The sequence below is a fragment of the Suricata suricatta genome, chromosome 2, assembly GCF_006229205.1.
Source record: "Suricata suricatta isolate VVHF042 chromosome 2, meerkat_22Aug2017_6uvM2_HiC, whole genome shotgun sequence".
Taxonomy (NCBI): Eukaryota; Metazoa; Chordata; class Mammalia; order Carnivora; family Herpestidae; genus Suricata; species Suricata suricatta.
Window position 1 is genome coordinate 144,357,314 of NC_043701.1, and position 20,731 is coordinate 144,378,044.

At 42.3% G+C, this 20,731-nt stretch overlaps 1 long non-coding RNA gene across 1 annotated transcript; it reads right to left on the reverse strand.

The window, feature by feature from the left end:
- Positions 1-1,563: 1,563 nt before the first annotated feature.
- LOC115272771 lies at positions 1,564-20,699 on the reverse strand. The gene is made up of 3 exons (XR_003900452.1): positions 20,614-20,699; positions 7,110-7,159; positions 1,564-1,926 (listed from the first exon to the last, which is right to left on the reverse strand). It is a non-coding gene; the product is annotated as an uncharacterized LOC115272771 (long non-coding RNA).
- Between the last annotated feature and the right edge of the window lie 32 nt (positions 20,700-20,731).

Consider the following 20,731-nt stretch of genomic DNA (forward strand, 5'->3'; position numbering starts at 1 on the left):
AAACCCCAGCTATGGATATGACAGGTGTGCTCAGAGCCATCAAGGAAGGAGGCTTTGAGTGATGGAAGGGATCAGCCACTATATTTTGTTTCCATTGGGAAGAGCTGAGCTAACTTATAAGAGGATGTAGATTCTCAGAACAAAGAGAAGATGAGTTAGGACTTTGAAATAGATTCATGCCAGAAAATTATCTTAAAGTCAACAGAATATATATTTTTTAATTCAGCAGAATTTGGTTGAAATACCCATAAGTATAAAAATGGGTCTGGGGCAGTGATGGGATGCTTGGAGAATAAAAATTTCCACAGAGTAAGAAGACAGAAATAAGTTTGCTCAAAGGCCTATCCCAGCTATATTTAATTGGAAGTTGCCCTTACATGACTTGCTTTGATCCTGATGCTGTAGAGGAGGGTGAACCACTGCATGCATATGGATTGGATGCCACTTGGTTCCCTTGGCCTTCTAAGACACCCATGTTCTTGCTCTCTGGCTCCTACCAGCCACGTAGATTCCCTTTGTCACTCCTCGTGATATGTTGTAAAGAGAAGTCTAGGATACAGGGAGAACCAATCACAAGGGATATGCCCTCATCTATAGGGGTCAGGTAAAGCCTGTGTAGGAGGTGGCCTTTAACATAAGATTTAAAGGATGAGAGACAATTTTGGCCAAGAGAAGGGTAGTGGGTACGGGCAGTTTCCCAGTCAGAAGGCATGCCTGTACAAAGATCCTGAATCACAAAACTAGCAAGGCAGCTGGTTTTGTGCATCCTGGGTCAACATTCCCCCAATAGGTCCTGCCAAGTCACTGCCACACCCTAGAGGCAGTTGCCAGAGGGGAGAAAGGAAGGGAGTGAAAGGATTTACTTACAAAGATGCCTGGTCTGCTCAGAAGAAGGGACTGGAGTAACGGGAAAAATAAACCAGTGCTCAGAGAAATCTAGTGTCCTATTTCCCATCACTTTGGTCAATGTTTCTGAATTGGAAATTAAGGAGACTATTCGGCAGTTGTGACATTTCCCAACATTGTAGCTGACTTCCAGTCATAGCTAGAGAGACTGGAAAACCTCGATGTCGATAGACGTTGTTCTAAGGAAAAGTTTTATATATATACATATATAAAGAGATCCGTTTTCTTAGTATTGAATGATTTGGAACTCACTATATATTTACTCAGCTGTGCATAACAATTACCAAACAGCTAAATGGTCAAGAATTTCCATAAAGTAAAATGCAAATACCTGATATTTATGTTTTAACATCTACCCTTTCAAATCATCATATTTTCCCTCAGCAAAGGGATTTCCTGCTGACATCAGGCTTTGAGTGATGGAAGGGATCAGCCACTATATTTTGTTTCCATTGGGATCACATTATCAACCTACAATTTCTCCATATTAGAAAATAGTACTTGATTTTCAAATAATGAGCAGTTGGACAATGGCTTGTTCCCTGTCACCTAACGCTGGTGCCATTTATATTGCCCCATGTGCAGAGACAGGCAAAGACAGAGACCTCTTTCCTTTAATAACTTATGGACAGGACTCTGGGGCCTTCTGAGCCTCACCATCCCTCAGGAAAAATACGGGCCAGGTGCCCTGATTCCTTTCTGCTCTCACCTCTGAGAGCCCTGGACTCGGGGAGTCTTTGCCTCCCCACTGCAGATGGGGAGGATTTCTAAGCATCCTCCACATGACTGATGCCTTACTTTAGTGACAGGGATACTGTCCTCTGGAGGCTTCAAAAACACAGAGGGTTGCTTCCAGAAATATATGTATATGCTCAAACCAACTCTTTTTGGAAGAATTCTGTCTAGATATTAAAATCTGTTTTGAGAGGCTTCAACCAGTTATGAGATTCCATGTCCAGGGAAAATGTACTGGCCGTTTTGGTCTCTGAATCCCCAGAAGCATCCACCCATGTGAGCCATCTGAAAGGGAGAGACAGACAAAGAAGGAAAAATGAGAACTTGCAGCCCTTCAAGTCCAGAGAGACCCAAACCACAACAAAAGAAGACCAATAGTTGTGAAAATCTTGAGTTCATTAATTGGCACATGCCATTTTTTGTGGAGGTGGGGTGAGGGGTATAATTCTAACAGAGGAGGGCATGAGCTTCACACTCAGAGTCCAGGGCTGAAAAGCTAAATTGTGTCCAGGGATGCCCACTGAAGCTACAGCATGGACGATGAAAAACAGAATCGTGGCTGAAAAGCAGAGGGCAGTTTTCCCAGGAAAGGAGAATGGCACGTTTCTCCAGATTTCAAAGAACCAGAGAGAAAGAGAAGCCTGAGCTGCTGTCTGAATGTGGACGGTGCTCATCATTTAGATGCAAGCCCTGAAGCCTGATGGGCTAGTTGGCTCTGGGTTTGGAAAGAAGTGGTCTTTCTTATGGACACCTGACTAATCATGATACCCAGGAAGAAGGATATTACCCTGGGATTGGTGACAAGGCAGGGAAAAAATTCTCTTGACAGTTGGATGGGGCTTCTGTTCTCAATACAGTGTGTTTATACCACTTGCTCTGTAACACAGAATGAGACTTATTTCATTCCTTGGAATGTTAACTTTTCCCAGGCTTGAAGGTATATAGGGACACTATCAAATACATACTGCCCCCATAGACATGCAGGCCTTGTTGAATTTCTGTGGCCTTCATTGGCAAGTGTTTTTTTTTTTTTTCAGTTATTGAAACACTCCTCAAAAAAATTCCTGCTCCCCCCTTTTTAAGCAATATAATCTTCTAGAAAACTGTGGGAGTAAGGAAGACTTGAGATAAAATCCAACTAACTATGATCTTGCACAAGTCTGCATCTCCCAGTGTAGAGAGGGATGATATTTACTTGGAATTTGAAATGCTCAGAAGAGGAATTAATGATATATACCAGAAATCTAGCATTCTCCTTAATCCACCATTAAGGAGTTGACTCTTTGCAATTAAGGAATTCTGTCTGAATACAGAACTCTCCTTGTCTTTCTCTCTTCTGATTCTTATTTGTATCACCAGAAATACTTAAGGAAACTCCAGCTGTCCCCATTTCTCAGCCTTCCCCTTTCCTGTAGGAATGTGATGCAGAACTTTATGCTGGGACATTACAAATCCTTTGCCCCAAGCTAGCCAACCTCTGTTGGAGGTCAAAATACCATGAAAACAGTTTGGAGGTCCCCAAGTGTCTGTTTTCTGGGGTGGACTGATAGGGCTATGATAATCTGAGAATCTTTGCAAAGGAGACTGTCCTCCACTGTGATCTCCCTGCGTTTGTCATCTAGTAGGATACGTTTGGGTTTTGTCACTGGATACTTTTCTTCCCAAGCAATGATGGGTTGAAGATGTTATTCAAAGACCCTCCTCTATGGCTTATTGATCTTCCACCATATTCCATTATGGTCACATAAAGGTTTGATGTGACCTTTGCCTATGTTACTGAAAGGCTGGGGAGGTGGGAAGAAAGGGACTGTCAGTGACTGAGCCCCTATGAGTGCTCACAGAGGAGGATGCAGCAGGGCCATGGGACACTGGGCTAGAGCTCTACAGAGGCAGCTCACCCACTGCAAGATGGGGCAACCACCCCATCCACATATGAGCAAACGGAGGCCCAAAGGGGTAGCCAACTGGTCCATGTTCACGCAGTTATTAAATGGTGCTGGATACATACAGAATGATGCACCATCACTCTTCCTTTTGAGAAAGGCTGAGGTTTAGTGTTGGCCTCTCATGATCTGCTCTGCCTTATTCTGTCTGTGAATTGCACACAAAAAGTCAGCCACTTTATCAAGTTGACAATCGATGCCACAAAGGTCTCAAGGACCAGAAATCCTGGAGGATGAACTTTTGCCACTTGACCTGGTGTCCCAGGAGATGCCTGAGTGATTGATCTCCCCACTGGGCCCTGGGAAGACCCAGTTCAGAGATCGAAACAAGAGGTCCCTAAGGAGACACTGGGTCCAGAGTTTGCCCTTCACAAAAGACATGGAGATAATACCTCTGCATAAGAGAAGCAGTATAATTAAATATAATCAGAAGATTAAAATTGACACACAAAATTCTTTTAAGGTTTTATCTCAATTTCCAATAGAGCTTTAAGATCTCTTTGGTTCATAATATTCACCAGGAAAAATAGAACTGCAGCTTATTCTTATTCTGTAGCTTATGGTCTTTTTTTTTTAATTCTCACACGATATGGTATCAGGTTATTTTAATTAGTTTTTCTATGAAAACACATTTGCAAGTATAGTCTGGTTTAAAATCTAATGGAATTAAAAAAGACTTAAAAAAATCTAATGGAATTATAGTTTGTAAATGCTCAGTTAAAGATTTAGGTGAATATGATTGTCCCACCAGTGAGTGTTCTGAAAATTTATTCATGGAAATTAGATTTTTGATGCTGCTTCATTTCCCACATGGCACGTTATCATCCTTTTAGCTACACTTTCCACTAGGTTATTGCTGCAGACCTAGCCTCAATGTCAAAACAGGTGGAAAAACAGTGTCTTACTGTGAACAGACTCTGTGATACCTTGCTGCCATGTGGGGAAGGTGACAGGATATTCAAGGTGCAACCCCATCATGTTCATAATGACCTTACAGAAGCAAGATCCATACCCCTGTTGGCCGACTGTCCCCTCCCCAGGTCCTGAGTGATTTAGACACCACATAAGACAGAGGTTTGAAAATTGAGTTGCTGGGGGTGCATGGGGTTAGCAGAAGCAGCCATGAAATTGTCAATGCATAATTGGATCTATGCCAGGTTACCATTATTCACTCAGGATTGCACAAGGATCACATTAATACACTGACAGACGACTCTGTAGGAAAATGATTGGGTAGAAAGTCATCCTTGCCTGGAAACTATTCAATACCCAGTCAGGATGGGGAACAATCTCCCCTAAGTGCTTCTCTATCTCTTTCTCTTACGGCCCCTCGCTCAGCTCACTGATAAAGTAGCAGTGGTTGTGAGGCTATTTCTCTTCTGCGACTCCATCTGAGTAGGGACCCTGATGTGTTGCACTGTGGGCTGGCCACCATGGGTTTTATTTGTAGGAAGGATCTATAGGCATTTTGAGAGAGACAGTAGCTACTGTCTCTTTGGAGTTTAACTCATGGTCAGTAGGAATCTGATGTAAATGTCCCACCTTAGCAGAAGAAGATGCAGGGACTCAGGGCAGCCAGAAGGGTTGACTTTGGATGTGTGTGGGTAGGGACAAATGTTTTCTTCATACTAGTTCTTGATTTTTTTTGAGAGAGAGGGTAGTATGAAAAAACAGACTCAGACCCCAGTGGAATTGCTGCAAAAGTGAAGAGAGCTCCTCGTGTCGAGATACTGATAAAAACTAAGATAAAACTTTTTTTTTTCTCTTGCTTGGAAAAATTTAGGCTGAAAAGTGGAGTGATCCAGACTGAGAAGGGAAGGAAGGAGATCTTCTCAGGAAATCTTTGGAAAGAGCTTCATCATTGGCAGCTAGAAGGCCACATAAGACCCTCATGCTGGTGGCCATCAGCAGAGCTGTCCTGGCCATCAGAGAAACTCCTAGGTCCTTTCCATGGGTTGAGTGGGCCCAGGGGAGGTTGGTAGAGAAGTGAGGTAGGAGTCCCAGCAGTTTTGGTACTGCCAACTCTGCACCAGAGACAACTATACTAAAGCCATGGTGATGAGTGCTGGGAGCTGGAGTCCTACCCCCTGGCTCCCAATGCTGGTTGTGCTGCTTTCTACCACTTATGAGATTGGAAAAATTCACTGTCTGTGGCAGACAAAGAGATATGGCACTCAGCTTTGACTTCAGTTGTGCACTCCTGCTCAGGTGGGAGGACTAGGGAGAGATGGCCATCTCCAACTGTTAGCAGGGCTCACCTCAGCTTCCAGACCAAGATCACACTGCCACAGAGGCAGGCCCTGCCAGTGATTGAGCGCAGTGGTGTGTAGGGGCCTAGACATTCCTCAGCGAGGAGGGGGGAGGCGGCTCCTCTAATGGCAGACTTGGCTCTGCTCCCTGTTGGGCTGGCAGTCTCCGTCTAGTCCACACAGTAGCCCGGTGACTCCCCTTGACCAGTCCTGCTGCCTTCCTGCTTCTTTCTCAAATGTTCCTTCATAGTTAACTTTTTCTACACCCAAGCCCACCTCAACATCTGCTTCTCAGAGCTCCACCAGTGTCATGGCCCTTTGCCTCGTTTTCCTCATCTATAAATTGGGCCTAATAAATTTAAAAAAGTAATTTGTTGCTGCTATGAGGACGAATGAGATGATTGTGTAAAACATTTAGCACAGTAACGTCTTCTGCCATGTCCTCAGCGACATGAAGACTGGAAAAGCCCAAGTTAGGGTATTTTCTCTAAATAAAGGGTTCCCTTCTGCCTCACTCTAAGGTCTGTCAGCCTCTGGCTGTTTGGGCAAGTCCTAGGGGGCTTCAGAAGGCAAGAAGCGAGCCCGGTCTTAGATTTGAAAGATTTCTCCTTCTCCACGTTTCCCTGATAAAGAGACATCAGCCAGGCCATCTATTATTTATAGTTCAGCCATATTAACCAGTTACAGGAGGCCTCATTTGTCTTGACAGGGAACCTAGGATTCTCGAATAAAGATCTGGATGTCAGGAGAATTCATACTCTTGGCTCCTAGAACACAAGCCGGGAGTTCGGGAGCCATCTAGGAGCAAGTGAGATACCCCCTATTCTGATATTCAGCAGGGGACTGCTGTCGGGTTTCAAGGCAGACACACCTCAGAGACTGCAGGGTGCTGATTAGAGAGGGTTGGATTTTCATGACTATTCTGAGTTCTTGATGTAGAAAGTAATCATCAATCCATCAGTATCATCAATCCATGTCAACGAGAATCCCAAAGACGATGACATTCTTTGGGGGACCTGGCAGAAACCTCTTTCCCCAGATGCTTCCAGGCTCCAGGCAGTAGTCAGAGGATGAACATAGAGAAAGCAGCCCAGGACGCTGAGGATGGCCTCTTGGGGCTGTCTGGGTTACAGCTCCCATGATCCAGTCTGTACTACAAAGTGGGTATGGCTGTAATGTTAGCCTTCATTTCTTTCCTTTTTCTTTTTCTCTTTCTCTCCTTTTCCACTCCCCCCTTCTCTCCTTTACTTTTCTTTTTCTTCCCTAATTGTCTTACCTCATGAATTCAAGATGCTTCATGGGTCTCTTGCTAGACCCTAGGGTTATCTAGAAAAATAATGATATGGGAAATAGTCAGCAAGTTTATCGACTGGGATACATTAGACATGAGATTTACGTAACACAATCTGGGGCCATTAGGAAAGGTCTCACAGAATATGTAACTTATGGCATGAGTCTTGAAGAATTGTTAGGAATCTTCCAAGCATGGTGGAAGGGGATTATGGCAATGCTGGGGTGTAGAGATAAATTCTCTCCAAAGCACAGTGAACAGCATGTACAGAATCAGAGAGTTGTGAAACATTACTGGTTTAAAACAGTCTCACTCAAAGCAGGACTACACTCCATGAGCCACTAGCCCCATGAATCGGTCATCTAGTGGCATGGAATCTTTATTATGCCTGGAAGTCGGTGAAGAACATTGACCTATTTTTAGCAGGACAGAATTAGAGCCTAGAGCCTGATAGGATCTTTCTTGGTCTCCTAAAGCCTGTGTTGGTGAATCTTGCTTTACACAGGGATGTGTGACGCTGCTGGGCAATCCCACGTAAAAGGAGTAAACTTGGTAATATTTATATAAGCATCCCGAATAGTCCCTACACTAGTATGTGACCCTAGGCAAGCTACTTTACTTTTTTCCTGCCTGGGTTTATAAAATGGGATGATAATCACATTATCTTCATCGTAGGTCTTCTGGGAGATGAAATGAAAAGCGAAATGCACTAAGCTTTTGCACAGTGCTTGAAATACAACAAGGGCTCCCTGTATACTTGATAGCATTATTTTTGTTTCATAGCTTGACAAAAAATTGCAAAGTTTATAGTCACAGAAAAACCATAATTCTAACATACATTTCACAATTTCTGGTAGAGATTTTACTCTTCTCTTAACAATTCTGCAGTATTTCCAAGTGTTATGTTTGCCCCTCTGGGCCATTGGGGTTTGGGAGCGGGATGGTAAGGGGAAGTCTTTCACTTGGTTTCCCATTTTCTTAATTCAGCATGAATGGCCTGAAGATCATGTTTGCTCTAATATACATGCAATCAGGGTTTTAGTTTTTCACAAAATGAAATGTTAATGGTTGAAGGATCATTTACATATGGCCTACTAGTTATTTAAGAAAACAGCAATTAAACATGTTGAGATAATTAACAGTGCGCACACAATTAACAATGCTTTTTAGATGCTAGACATTAATGGAGTAGATGCCAAGTAAATGTGATCCCACACTTCAGTTAGGATTTCTTTGTTAATTATATTAATTTACACATTTAAAACAACCATTGCATTCATTTGAACAAAATTAAGAATTTTAGAAGTTGCAATAATCAAAGGGGGTCTCCGTTCTCAGGACACAGTGTAATAGATTAGCCTTATTTTCTGTCCCCACCAGAGGACAGTGTAATTAAGGACAAGAAATAACCTGCTCCACTGCAGGCCTGTCCACAATGGACTCATCCAACCCATTCACATTCATTATTTGTTTTCAAGCTAACTCGCCTGCTGGTATCCAACAAAATGGAATTGTTTTGCAGCTGTGATTCGTGTGCTCTTCCCTGGATCTGAGTCCTGCATTGACCCTAAAATACAGATTCTAAATGGAACACAGGAAGATATAAAGGGGAGTGAGTATACCTTCAGGCCAGCACCTTGGCTGCCTGGCTCAGGGTCAAAGACCTAGCAAATCGAGGGGACTTTCCTATTTGACTCACATTCACGGTGACATTTCACAAGCCCAGGACTGTCCCCAACATTACCACAGCTTATCTCCTAGGGTAGTGACTCAACCACCACCGCAACTGGGGCATCTGAGAACACATGTCCCTCTACTGTCTACTGGGCCACTAGGACATAAAACAGTCCCATTGCAGGGCAGCCTGATTCAGGCAAAATTGCGGACTGATCATGTCTACCACTTAGCATCTGGGTGGTTGGGGGCAAGATAATACGCCTCAGTATTTCTAAACATATAAAATGGCGATCATATATTATTATTTCTTTCACGGAGTTATTTTGAGGATTGAAATGAAATAATCCCTTGACTGTTCATTCTCTTCCACTCATTTTGAATGTCTCTTAAGCCCTCAGTATCCAGGCAGCTACAGCAGGAAAATTTAACTGGAAAGGGAGGGTTGGACGGAGGTAAGAGAAACAAACTTTAAATTCTGGAGTTGATTTCTGCATGGATTAATAGTCACCAACGTTAAGAGGCTTTGGCCGGGGTACCTGGATGGCTCAGATGGTTGCGCGTCTGACTTCAGCTCAGGTCACAATCTCACAGTTTGTGGGTTCAAGCCCCGCATTGGGCTCTGTGTTGAATGTTTGGCCAGAGCCTGGAGCCTGCTTCAGATTCTGTGACTTCTTCTCTCTCTAACCCTCCTCTACTTGTGCTCTGTCTTACTCTGTCTCTCAAAAATAAATAAATGTAAAAAAATTTTTTTTAAAAAGAGGCTTTGGCTGTATGGATAAGTCAGGCTATAAAGGTACGAGGAAATATAAGGAAAGTGAATAGAGCAGGTCTTGGTTGGAATCTGGGTATGATTTCTAGGATATTGTCATGGAAAGGGACCATGGCAGAGAAGAAAATGATCATTGAGTGATTATATCAAACTTGACTCTATGTCTGATGTTTTACACACACCCTTTCACACAGTTGGTGAGACCCAAGGCTCTAATTTGAACCTATGTCTTAGTCTCTGATTTTAGAATCCTAGTGATCAGGACCTTCAGTTTCCAGCCTAGCCTCCCTTCACCTGTTGGGACTGTTCATGTCCTGAGTAATAGACTCCCCATTAGGGTGATCTCAGCTCCACCAGCCCACAACATGTTCTTGGGTGTCCCCAAGGCACGAGGCTTCAGAGAGAAACAGAAGGTCACCCTGAGTGAGGATATGGGCCATGACCCATTCATGGAGCCCCCACACTTGGGCTGTTTTCATATTGTGGCTATTGTAGATAATACTGCTGTAAACATCGGGGAGCATGTATCTCTTTGAATTAGTGTTTTTGTATCCTTCAGATAAATACCTAGTAGTGCAATTGGTGGATCATAGAGGGAGTGGTGGATCATGGTGGGTTGGTGGGGGGGTGAACTCAGTGATGGGGATTAAGGAGTACAGTTGTGGTGATGAGCACCCAGTGATGTATTGTGTTTCATCACTATTTTGTCCATCTGAAACTAATATTACACTGTATGTTAACTAACAGTAATTCAAATTAAAAACTTTAAAAATGTTTAAGAAATAAATGGACATTATACATGTAAAAAAAGAATCACCTATTTAGCATATTGCTGTAATGCTGATTCTGATTCAGGAGTTTTAGAAAGGGTTCTGAGATCTGGAAAATCCAGTAGACTTTCAGGTTAAGTACTGCTGTTGCTGGTCAGCACTTTGAGTAGCAAGGGTGTGAAGATATAATTTTAAGCTTCAGCTGTGTAGTCATATCACCTGGGAAGTTTTTTTGTTTGTTTGTTTCAATTTTTTTAATGTTTATTTTTGAAAGACACAGAATTTGAGTGGGAGAGGGGCAGTGAGAGAGGGAGACAGAATCAGAAGCAGGCTCCAGGTTCTGAGCTATCTGCACAGAGCCCAATGGAGAACTCGAATTCACAGACTGTGAGATCATGACCTGAGCCAAAGTTGGAAGCTTGCCTGACTGAGCCACCCAGGTACCCCTCACCTGGGAAGTTTTATAAATGTACCAGTTCCTGATTCCCACCTCAGACCATTTAAATCAGAATATGAATGAGGCCTGGGAATGGACTTTTGTGAAATGTGTCCTAGAGAATTCAGTGGGCAGCCAAGGTTGAGAAGGTTGGCCTAAATCAGTGGTTCTCAAAGTGTCACAAGAGCAGCAGTGTCAGGTTAGCTGGGGCCTTGTGAGTAATGCAAAATTTTAGTGAATAGAAAAACAAATGGCGGTACATCCAATGAGTAGAATATTATTCAGCTACAAAAAAGGAATGAAGTCCTGATAGATGCTGCAGCATGAGTGGACCTCAAAAATATTACACACAGTTAACGAAAGTAGATGCAAAAGACCACATTCTATGTGATTCCAGAATAGACACATCTACAGGGACAGAAAGCAGATTAGTGGTTGCTGGGCTGGGAGTGGGAACTGGCAGTGACAGCAAACTGGCATGAAGGATCTTCCCGGAGCAACGGAAATGTTCTAAAGCGAGGCTGTGCTGATGGTTGTACAAGTAGGTCAAGTTATTAAAAATCATCAAATGGCGCACTTAAAATGGCTGAATTTTATGGTATGTAGAGTATATTTTAATGAAGCTATTACAAAGAAAAAAAGAAATGCAAGTTCTCTGACTGCCACCCCATTCCCCAGCCTATTAAGTGGAAGACTGGAGTGGGGCCCAAGAATGTGGTTTCACAAGCCCTCCTGGCAACACTAAAGTGCACTCACATTTGAAACTCTCCAGTCTAGGGTGAGAGGGCCTTGAGAGCAGCCTGCTGCAGGGCTAGGGGACCTGGTAAGAGTTTCAGGCTAGAATCTCCAGGAAACTTCTCTGGGGAATCATGAAATGGAAGCAAAACAGTACTGAGGAAGCCATGGAGTAAAACCTCTTGGTAATTGGAGGGAAAGGACCTGTATTCCACATCTCAATGTACACTCATTAGGACTATGTGAACCTGGGAAAATTATCTGCGCTTTTCAGCCTCAGTAGCCTAGTATGTAAGTGGGAATAAAAATTTGTACTTTTCTGGGGTGCCTGGGTGGCTGTTGGTTAAGTGTCTGACTTCGGTCAGGTTATGATCTCATGGTTTATGGGTGTAAGTCCCAAGTCGGGCTCTCTGCTGTCAGTGCACAGCCTGCTTGGGATTCTCTTTCTCCTTTTCTTTCTGCCCCTCCCCCACCCATGCTCTCTTAAAATAAATACACTTAAAATTTTTTTTCTCAAGGTTGCTGCACACATAAAATCAGAGGACAAACGTGAAAGCTATTTAGCAGCAGTAGAGTCATATGAGGTACCGGTACATAGACATTGAGGAGAAAAATAGATATGGATCCATTTCTCCTTCATATAAACTGCCACAATGCAATCTCTTCTAAAAGCCTCATTCTGGAATTTTCTGTTGCATTAGGGAAGCTTTTTGCTGCTATATTTAGAAGGTTATTATTCCAGAACATGCATATTCTTCTGGAATCTTTCTTACCTCGGGGTCTTACTTATTTAAGACCGCTTATTTTCAAAGTCATAACTATCTGCTACTTGGAAAAAGCTTCAGGACAATGCCCTGGATTCAGTTTCTTCCTCTGTTATCACAAGAACAGAAATAGTATTTTTACTGGGGAAATTGTCACTCCCGAAAGAGTTCGCATCCCTATCTTGGAATTAAAGAATTGCTCTTTGCACTCCCTGATCAGTAAGTGGACTAAATGTCACAAGAGATGAATACACACTTCTCCCCCAAAGTTGTCCATTAAGTGTACTAAGAGAATTTTGAAAAGTTTAGCTCCAGTGAGACAAGAGGCAAATAGAATTAGCCTTCCCTGGAATGTATGTTAGGGGGACATATAGCACTTTATGGCAATTGAAACTCAAGTCGAATAATCAAGTAATCATTGGTAATGTGAATCAAACTAATTTCCAGCAAATGGCCCTTCTGATGGTCACACTGAATTGCGGGCATAGGTGTTTATGATGAGCTGCATTTCGACCCAGGCTCAAAGTAAAGACCTGTGCTTTAGTGCAGTGGACAGGGAAGTGATACTAAATCCTCAATTATCTTCTGGTGCCCCCACCCACCTTAGCAAGCAGAAAGCTATGCTTTTCTTCCCTGAAACCATGTCATGTCCTTGAAAGGTAGTAATTTAAATTGCCTCTGTCTTCTACTTGCCCAGTTAGGGCAATGACCAGTTAGTGATTCAAAGAGAAGAGGTTTCATCCCAGCCAATATAATGTGTCTGCCATCTGGGGGCACCTGGGTGGCTCAGTCAGTTAAGCCTCCAGCTTTGGCTCAGGTCATAATCTCACAGTTCGTGGGTTCAAGCCTCGTGTCGAGCTCTGTGCTGACGGCTAGCTCAGAGCCTGAAGCCTGCTTCCGATTCTGTGTCTCCCTCTCTCTCTGATCCTCCCTTGCTCATGCTGTCTCTCTCTGTCTCTCAAAAATAAATAAAAAACAGAAAAAAGTAAATAAAATAATAATTTGTCTGCCATCTGCATCCACTATAAACTTCCATAAGAAAGGATCCGTGTCTTGTCCACAGATGTGTCCTACCCAGAGAAGGTTGTGGACTGCAGCAGAGCCCTAAGCATTTAACATGTTCTATTAATAGTTAATATCCACACTGCTCCTGTAAGGGAGGAGAATAAATTGTTATCTGGAATTTATCAGGATGAACAAAGTAGAATTGGGGCATGAACCCATGCATTTCAAATGCCAAAGCCCATGTTGTACATTTGGTTCCTCTTTGCCTTATCCTGTATTTTGTACTAGAAACAGGCAGCAGGTTTGATGCACCAGAACTTGACCCTCTGGTTCATCGTCTAGTTTCTGAGTTATCTGGGACAATGGAGGCTTATAGACTTCCATGTCCTATCAGTGACAAGAGAACAAGTCCACACTCCCGCTTACTGTTTTCTGAGGCTTCCCTGATTGTTTGAGCCAAATCCATCTCTCCCAAAACCTCGAAGTCCAGTTCTTCCCATAAGCTCTTTAAACAGCTTGCTCATCCTGTCTATAACAGTAAAAATCCCTGGTACAACAAGCGAGGAATTGCTTGAAATTCCAATTAAGCCAAGTCTTACCAAAGCCTTTTCCATTATCTCAGTAAGCTGCTTTCTACATTAAAAGGCTCCCCTTAATTAATTCTTCTTGCTGGACTGTGGACATGCGATGCTTTATTATGACCTGAGAATTCAAAAGCAAGGAAATAAAGTGTAGATAAGCAGTGCGCTCAGCTTCTGCCATCGAATCAGAGCAGTTTCATATTGCCCGGTCACAGGTTGTGTTGTTCCTCACATCGCAAAAAGAAAAAAAAAAAAAGCATTTCTGCAGAGAAGGCCAGGAAGACTCAGGAAAGAGCCCTCTATGGTCTTCGGTACAAAGCATGGCATCTTTGGGGGGTGCCACGCCCTCTTCTAGATAGGAAGCTGAACCAAGAGAGGGCATATTCTCTGCCACATTTCTTGCCCAGAAGTGAATGCACATGAAGGATTTCTTGCATGAATAAATGCATGGTGGTGCATGCACTTTTTGTATGCTGGCTTCTGACATCTTATTGTAAAATGCTCGCCTGCCTGGGGTTGAGTCACGTAAAGCCCCCCTTCCCTTACAAGGTGGACAGCTAGTCTTGTGTCTGCTCCGTCTGCTAGTCTCCCAGCTAGGCAAAGAGCTGATTTCAGAGGCTCCATCTCCTTCCAGGGAGATCTACTGAAATGATACTGAGGTAATGAACCTCCTGCCCAGCTTAACCCAGTCTTGTTCGATGCCAAATTAAGGGCTGAGAAAGTGGAGCTATGCCTACAAAGCATATCGCACTTTCCCTGGTTCTCCATGCATTTTGTGTCTCTCTGCTTCCCTCTTGTTCACTTGCTTGTCTGTTTCTCTCTTCAGTGCTGAGTTCATCTGCACACAGGCTTCTGTGGTTTTGTTTTGTTTTGTTTTGTTTTATTTTCTGTTTAGCCAAATTCCCCAGGATTTACTGCAATTCTTGGGTTAAAAAGAAAAATCCTCTCAAACTTTGCAATGTTTCCCCTTCATATGGCTGTGGCTCCAGTGCCAGATTTGCCCAGACGTTAGTATTCTATGTGACAAAGTCTCTCTGACTTAGACACTTTTTCTGGACAGAGAATCCAAAGCAAGTGGCCTCGGACTTGGGACTGCATCAGGATCTGTGGGGGGCAGGGGTCTGGCTGCATGTGGGTACCTGCAGTGTCAGAAAATGGTGGTGGTGCTGATGGAGGAGAAAGAGGCATCTCTGTTCAGTCCGACAACAGATTTAGATTTTAGCTTTGATAAAATACACACCATATCTGCAAATGTATCTACTTCCCACTAAGTATCTATTTCTTTTTCTGTGGCTCAGCCACCGAGCTGGAGAGGCAGGGTCCTGACTTTCTGTGTTTTATTGCTTGCCACACAGGATGGTCGGCAACGGAATATAGAGTTGAGTTGTTATGGTCCCATCTATTTCTTGAGAGTGTACAGAATGACAGCCTCAGTTTTGATCAAGAAGACATTCTGAAAGTATTTCTAATTGCTTTTATTGAAAGGGATAAAAAGAAACAACTCTAGCAGATAGAGTAAGGTGGCTCCTGGGAATAATATCTGCCTCCCAGGATTTTGCTTGATTTATGGTTTTGCGTGACTGAATGCTAGGGTTCCACCTCCACTTCTCTCTAAAAGCCATTTATTTCTCTTCATCCCCACTGATATATTGTTGTAGTTCAAACAAGGGTCTTTCCTCATAGGGACCATCGTAGCTGCTCGCTGCCTCACCCCCTGCCCTCCCATGGAGCCCTTGGAACAATCTTTCTAAAATATGAAACTTCCCCAGACGGAAAGCCTACCATGGTTGCCCAGCTTTCTCTTCAGGATGGAGACCATGTGCCCATGTCGTGGAGCAGTGATGGTGAATGAGGCTGCTCTCCAGCCCCTCTCTCCCCCTTGTTTATTCCTTCCTTTAGTCTAGGCCTTTTTCTTAACACGAATTGGGTTCTTCAGCATCAGTGTGGGTTCTGATTCCTAACATGTACTTAAGAATGTTTGGGATGAATTTTTATATCCCATCAGTTCTTAAGGAGAACTGCTTTAGTTCAGATAAAATCTTAGGCACTGAAAATACAGCCATGAATGAAAGAGAGTTCACTGCCCTCACAGAGCTCACCTAGAAAATGAGGGAGGGCAAGGCCACGTAAGGTATTTAGGAAGGCCTCCTCCTTGGGCAGAGATCTGGAAATGGTGAGGAAACAAGTCTTTGACACCTCTAGTGAAAGAGCCCATCAGGCAGAGGGCAGAGTCACTGCCTTCCCACGGGCACAGCCATGCTTGTGGGGTTCCGGGAAGAGGGAGGGACTGGTGTGGCTGAGGAGTAGAGCTGTAGAAGGAGGAGGATACAGTAAAGTCAGAGAAGAGTAGAGGAGGTGTGTGGACACATGCAAGGAGTTTGGATTTTATTCTCAGTAAGATGAAAAACTGTTGGAGGGTTTTGAACAAAGAAGTAACATGACCTGACTTAGGTTTTCTAAGGATGGTGTAGGCTGTCATATGAAGACTGAGAAGACTGAAAGACAAGGAAAGTTCTGGGGAGGGTGATGGGAGACTGCAAGATGAGGGTAGCCATTGCACAGTTGGTAGCTAGACTCTGGGTACCTTCTGGAGGTAATGCTAAGTGGACTTGCTTATACATTGAGTGGGTGGCAGAGATAAAGAGAAGAGTTTAGGAAACTAGGGTGGCTCCAAAATATTGGCCTGGATAATTGCAGCAATTAAATGGCCAGTCACAGAAATGGTGAACACTCAGGGACTAGGGAGGGGAGGAAATCAGGTATGTTCTCCAAGTGGTCAACATTCTTCTCTACCTGCAGGCCAACTCGTACCTTTGTCCTCTCTTTGAGCTCCTCTACCTATGAGGTTACTCATTATCTATAATTCAAATAGTCTCTTGAAGCTTCTGCCCACTGGCCCCAGTTCAAGTCCAGCCATGTGAGTCATCTAAGTCATGGTCTGTTGTCAGTGATTATGTCCCTCATGTGGTCTCCCTTCAGACCAGAACTACCATCTTCAGTCTTGTCACACCTTTCAGCCCTTTGCTCAGCTCAGCTTCTTCTTTTGGAATACTTCTTGTTTGTCTATATTCCCTTTAAAAACTGGTATTCAGGGGGGAGTAAAAGCTACCAGGTAGAGCTGAAAAGAGAATTCTAGAAAGATCACCTCTCATGCTATAATCTTTACTCTTTTTTCCTACAGTAAGGAATTGCAATACCTGTGACCACATCTTATTTCCATTGCTGCCTGACACTCTGCACAACGTTGACCATGGACCTCACACTGGACCACTGCCAGAGCCTCCCAGCCAACATGGCTACTCTTGTCCCTCCACACTGAGCTTTCTCCACACAGTCTCCAGGGTGAATCAGATCCTGTGTTTCTCTGAAAGGTTTCCTGTCAAATTGGAATCAAAATTAACTCTTTGCCCTGACCATAGTCTCCTACCACATCGAGTACCATCCAATCACCACCGTATCCTTTCCCTTCTTGTAACACATCTAGCCACTATCCCCCATCCCCCCCGCCACACAGACTTGATACCAACTGTTCATTTGGGTCCTATACTTTTCTCTCAACACCTTCCATGGGTGATTATCCATCTTCTAGGCAGATTCAATCTCACCTTCATTTCTACCATTGCCTCCTCAAAGAAGCATACCTACCCTGATTACTTTATCTGAAGGAATACCCAGTTAGTTCCTACCTGTACCTTCATAGCTCCTGTACACATTTGTAATTAATTGCCTTACTAACTTTTTAGTTCCTTTGTTTGCTAGCTACATCCCCACTGCAATGGAAATCCTACAAGGACAAGGAGAATGTCTGTCTTGATAACCACTGTATCATTGGCTTCCACAATGCCTGATACCTAGTAGACATGCCATGTATGGAGAGTGAGTGGAAGATTGTGGGGCACATTATAGTGTGATTGAATGCCAAAGACATTTACCTAGCATGTTTACCAAAGAGTAGGTCAGCTGGATTATTTTGTATTGGCCTTTGGCAATTAATTTGCAATTTAAAAAATTTTAAGATTAAAGACATAGACTCTTTGCCTGTCTTAAAATGTTGTTTCATTCTCGACTTATTTCTGTAATTAAGTTATAGTGAGATTCTTCCTATATGATTTTTCCATTTTTATTTAGTAAAATCTATTCATGGATTCTGTCTTTGATGTTTTTCTTAGAGGGTTTTCTCAGCCTGACATTTAACATATGTTGGCCATTATTTAATTGTATTCATGCTTTTATTTATCACCTAACTCATAACCTATGAGAAAATTTTGGGTGTATATTATGGAGTGACTACCTAGATGATACCTTTCTCTAGGAGAGTACCAATTACTTTATTTTTACAATAAACTATATTTTCCCCTGTGACAACAAGCAGTCAAACAAACAAAACCCCTCTTAATCATAATTATATTACCAAAATACTGTTTTGAATGTCTTTGGGTTTTCCTTTATTGCTTGTTATTGTCTTTTCCTATATTAGTTACCACTTATTTTTTTTAACAAACTCTTTTTAAATGTTTATTGATTTTTGAGAGAGAGAGAGGGGGAAAGAGAGAGAGAGAGAGAGAGAGAGAGAGAGAGAGAGAGAGCAAGAACAAACAGAGAGGGGCAGAGAGAGAGGGAGACAGAAAATGCCAAACAGGCTCCTTACTGTCAACACAGAGCCCAATGCAGAGGTCAAAGTCATGAACCGAAGTTCATAACCTGAACCAAAATCAAGAGTCTGATGCTTAACCAACTGAGCCACCAAGGTGATCTGGTTACTACCTATTTTTATTATTTACTGGTCTCAAATAAAACATATAATATATGGTACAATCCTATGACTTTGCACTGGTAATATAATCACTCTGAAACTCAGTATTTTTGGTGCAATGAAGATAATAGTATCTACCTCATAGGCTACTTATGAGGATTACATTATATAATGCATGTAAAGTATTTTCTTCAGTAAAAATGTATGCTTTTGCTCAGAAGCATTCTGAAGATTACTTACTAAAGTTTTATAATATACATTATATATTCTAGAGACTGGATATCATATATACTAGATACAGGAAAGGGATTTCTTTGATCTTTTCCAAGTGGTTAATTCTGAGTTGTTGGATACATTTCTAAATGTAATTATATGTAACGGAGCTTTCTCAGATAATTTTGCTGTATCTAAATTGTTGAACAGATTGTTTTGCTTTGCCAAGTAGTTAATTGTTGGTTCCTCTTCCATTTTCCTATATGTATGTCATATTTATTCTTCCTGGCTTCTTGCATTGGCTGGAGCAATGTCAAGTGACAGCAGTGCACCTGAGACCCATTGGGGCCCTCGTGGCAGTGGCATTAATACATCCCTTGGGCATAATGCTGGCTACTGATTTCAAACTGAAGACTTTTTCTTATCTTCCTGGTGGAAGATATTAAAATAATATATTGGATACAGGTTTTAATCAAATACCTTTTCTGCTTCTTTCTGATAATCATATTGGAAATTTTTCCCATATTCTACTGCTTCTAGAATGAGAGTGTATTTATCAGGTTTTTTCATTTTTAATAGTACATTGGTGAACTGTAATGATCACTTGACACTAATTTTGACAGAATCTTTCATTTCGTCCTCTGTATCAATCACAATTAAAACTTGAAAAGTAAATGGAGGGGTGCTCGTGTGGCTCAGTCGGTTGAGCGTCCAACTTCAGCTCAGGTCATGATCTCACAGTCTGTGGATTCGAGCCCTGTGTCAGGATCTGTGCTGACAAGCTCAGAACCTGGAGCCTGTCTTCAGATTCTGTGCCTGCCTCTCCCTGCCCCTCTCCTGCTCACTCAGTGTTATCATGCATAGTCACCATGTTATGTCTTAGATTCTCAGACCTTATTCATCCTATAGCTGAAAGTTAGTTCCATTTTACTAACCTCTTCCCCACTTCCCCCACGCCAGCCCCTGGCAACCACTTTTTTACTCTCTGTCCCTTCTGTAGTTTATGTTTCAGGCCTATATGTTTGCAGATGCCTCATATTCTAGTTTGTTTGTGTTGTACCCTACGTGAGACATTAGTCTTTAATAATTTGCATTATTTTTATAGCCGACATGCTTTTTGCTAACTTAAACTCTCTTATAATTCCTTATTGTCACTTTTCTTTTTCCTTTTCCTCCTTGATTATTTTTTTCTAAGTGATTTTAAAGTTGTAGCTTTTGTGCTTAAATAAAAACTGCACTGAACCTTCTATTCCATTTATTAAAAACTTATTTATCCAGGCAGTGGGTCACAGTCATGGCTGGTGATGTGACAATAGCCACCTAACTCTGTGATAAGGACCTCCCTTATCATCCACTGTAACCACCAAAAATGCTCATCACAAGACTAAGGGGATGTACTTCATGCTCAACCTCATGTCTCGACCATCCTCTACTACCCTATTGTCTTGTGTACCAGGTAATATCATTTGTTATTATTTTAATGTCTTTTTTTTAAACAAACCTACAGAAAAGTCATATAAGACTAGTGCAATGGACATCCACATACTCTTTACCTAGATTGGCCAAATGGTAACATAGTCCAAATTTACAGTGTGAGTATGTGTATTCTGAATCATTTGATATGTGGTAATTATAATGGCTCTACATTCCTAAATACTTTTGCACAAATTTCCTAAGAACAAGGGCATTCCTTTATATAACCATGGCACAATTACCAAACAATGAAAATTTAATATTGGTAGATTGTTATCACCTCATATACAGCCCATATGTGCATGTTACTAACCTTAATAATGTCCTTTAGAGCAAACTATGTTTTCCTCTGGTAGGCATCACTTTAACCAACTAACCAAAGATAACATCTTCCATGGTGGGACACAACCATGTCACGTGCCTCTTAATAT